Source organism: Cavia porcellus, unplaced genomic scaffold (assembly GCF_034190915.1).
Source record: "Cavia porcellus strain 051 isolate PalLab524CR breed Dunkin Hartley unplaced genomic scaffold, mCavPor4.1 scaffold_6, whole genome shotgun sequence".
NCBI classification, from domain to species: domain Eukaryota; kingdom Metazoa; phylum Chordata; class Mammalia; order Rodentia; family Caviidae; genus Cavia; species Cavia porcellus.
Window position 1 is genome coordinate 82,801,080 of NW_026947489.1, and position 3,013 is coordinate 82,804,092.

Sequence of the window (3,013 nt, forward strand, 5' to 3'; positions counted from 1 at the left end):
GCCTTTAAGTACAGATTTGTTCTATTTTCAAATTCCCATTTCTTTATTAGTCTCATCCCAGTTCTCCTTTCCTTACTATTCTCATGGGATGTCTTTTTCTCTTCCTTCACGTTGAACTTGTTTTCACCTTCGGCTCTCAAGTGAGTCTTTGCAAGCAGCATATAGTTGAATTGTGTTGCTTTAATCCAAACTTCTAAAATGTCTTTTCTTTTTAGATCCCAAATAGATTTTTATTACACAAAGGCTGTCATATGATTGATCTTCCCTATTTTGTACATAATTATTCTTCCACTCCACAGAAAGACCGCTTCTGAACCTCTCCTCTGTGACAGTAAGCACTAGAATCCTGATGGCAGTAAAATAGCAATACAAATGCCCCAGGGTCTAAACTGAAAGCAGTACACTGGTGCGTGGCTCTGGCGCCCATTCTAAACTATCTTTAATTGATGAGATTTATTCATTTGTATTTAAATTAATCACTGATAAGGAAAAATTTTGTTTTCTCTATGTCTTACATTGTCTTCCCCCCCCCCACTCGTTCAGTTCCCTCAATAGTTTTTTCTAGGTGTGTTTGATTCAGGTATGTGGTTTTTTTCAAGTGTACCCTTTTAATTTCTTCTTTATTTCCTTTTCTATATACATTTATGTTATGTCCTAATGGTCACTATGGTGAGTATAGTTAATTATCTTATTTATCATTTGTTTCTACTTTGAATCTAGTCCACACTTAGTTCAATACCAGTTTAATTGAAGAACATACTTTAGTACTGCATTTATCACTTACTTTTTTCCGGCTTAGTGTTATTTTTACAAATCACTTCTTCATACATGACTGCCTGTTGACACAGATTGGTATTTCATACATTTGTGTTTTAAACCATATAAGAAACAGAGTTCTTTCAGCCCTGTGCCCTTGGCCACAGCCCAGCGCTCCTCCAATTCTGAGCTGCAGGATGTGTTGCACAGGGCGTGGGCTGCCGGACTGTGGCCAGGCGGGAAGAGCGTGGCCTTGTGGCCATCGCACTCTGAGGCCTGCAGGTGGTGGCCACGGGCAGCCTCTTGCAGCAGGCAGTCAGGGCCTGTGGGCGGCGGGAGCTTGGGAAAAGATGGGAAAGATGTTCACATACACAACTTGGCAAGTCAGAAGAGGGAAGGTTGATTCATACTGGACATTTGGCCCGGGCAATACTTGGAATGTTTCTCTTATTCTACAAGTGTGCTCAGCCTTATATTTCTACCACACATTTTTCCACAAAGTGATGTATTCGGAAGTCTGCCGCTGCAAGTCCTATTTTACGGTGTTACAGGAAGCTTTACAGTGACCATCCTAGCAGCGTTTTCTTACAAGAGGCTGTCTTTCGGTTGTGTCCTGAGGCCACAAAGGACCTTATAAAGCCATCACTTACTAACCTGTGCTTTCAGAAACAAGCAGTGTTTCACCAGAACGACATGAAGATTCCAGACAGCACACGTGCTTGCCACATTTTATGCTAAAGCAAAATCACCGTGAGGGAAGCCAATGCTCTTTCCAGACCTTGAAGACTGTAACCATCTAATGAATTACGACTAACCGTTTACTTCTGGTGTGGAAGACAGTAAGAAGAAACAGCCTCAGGAATGAGTCTGCTGTTTTCATGTTTGTGTTTAAATGTAATTCATGTTTCCAGGTGTAAAATTGCCTTTACTTTAGCGTTGTCAGTCATTGTTAAAAATAATTTGAAACTATCAGAGCTCCTATTACTTTTCAGAGAACGATCATTTAGAATAGAATAGCTATGTTTCAAAAATAAAAAACGGTCCCACTTGTTTAAAAAAAGTTTTTTCATACCAAAATATAATTGACACCAGCTTTTATTCGTACCTAGGTAGTTATCTAGTTAGTGATTTTTATTGATTTGTATAACCAGTCATCACTTCTGCTTCTGCTTCAGCCTGACACACCTAGAAATATGTTCCACAAATTTCTGGTGCAGTTCTCAACCCAATCAAATTGACATAATCAAGGTTAATTGTCACATCCCCCTCCTTGGCAAATTGACATCTACATACACCTCATTAAACCATAATTTTTTTATTTTAAAGGGGGTAAAATTAAACAGAACAAAATGGGACATAAGAAAGCAATGTAAGAGATATAAATTTCAAAGCTAGACAACCTGAGATCTTCACTGTCTATCACATCGTCTCTTGTTTTCTTCCAAATAGTTGTCCATGTCTTCACATACAGAGAATAAATACAAAACAACATAATATAAAACTGACCCAAACAAAATGAGGGAGGCGTTTTAGGTCTTCAAAACCAGACAATAGGGAAGTCACTAATGGCTGTCGTAGAGTCTCTCATTCTCTTCAAAATAGCTGTCCATACTTTCATGTATATTGAAGTTCAACAAAACAAAACAGGTTGGGGGGAGAGGTTGCTTGGTTTCCCGGCACCCCAGGTCCCAACATGGCACAGGTCCCAGTAAATGCCAGAGGCACCAGTCCTGGGCCACCACAGCCTGCCACGCTCACAGCCACTCACGGGGAGGAAAGGGAGGGGTTGCTTCAAGCTATTTCTTTCTAATAAATTGACCATTTCACTACCCACATTCTGAAATGGCCAACAGACCATCAAAAGACATCTCTTTAGGCTCCTGCTTGAAACCGACAGTGTCAGGAAGCTGCTGGCCTTGATTCAGGGCCAGTCATTAAACCATACTTAATGTGGTGACCAAAGGGTAAAAATTCTCAGTACACAGATTTCTCTGATCAAACAAATCTTGCTCAGCATGTACCGGGCAGTCATAAGGCACTGCACTAATGCTGGCTAGAATCAGCATCAGAAACAAATAAATACCAAATCCATTCTTTCCTTCTAATGAACTAAAGCCCAAGTTTCCCAAAAAAGGTTAAAACATGGCTGTCCTTTCCTAAGTCTGAAAGGACTTTTGTGAGGCCTTTGCACCAGGCCTGTTCAATGTGAAAATGCAATAACAGTGATGCTGATACCAATGAGTCAGAAGAAATCACA

The 3,013-nt window shown here is 40.3% G+C and overlaps 1 non-coding gene and 1 pseudogene across 1 annotated transcript; one reads left to right on the forward strand and one right to left on the reverse strand.

The window, feature by feature from the left end:
• Positions 1-657: 657 nt before the first annotated feature.
• On the forward strand, positions 658-1,621 carry LOC100726377 (transmembrane protein 70, mitochondrial-like; annotated as a pseudogene).
• Positions 1,622-2,550: 929 nt separating this feature from the next.
• On the reverse strand, positions 2,551-2,687 carry LOC111755965 (small nucleolar RNA SNORA2/SNORA34 family). The gene has a single exon (XR_002790497.1). It is a non-coding gene; the product is annotated as a small nucleolar RNA SNORA2/SNORA34 family (small nucleolar RNA).
• Between the last annotated feature and the right edge of the window lie 326 nt (positions 2,688-3,013).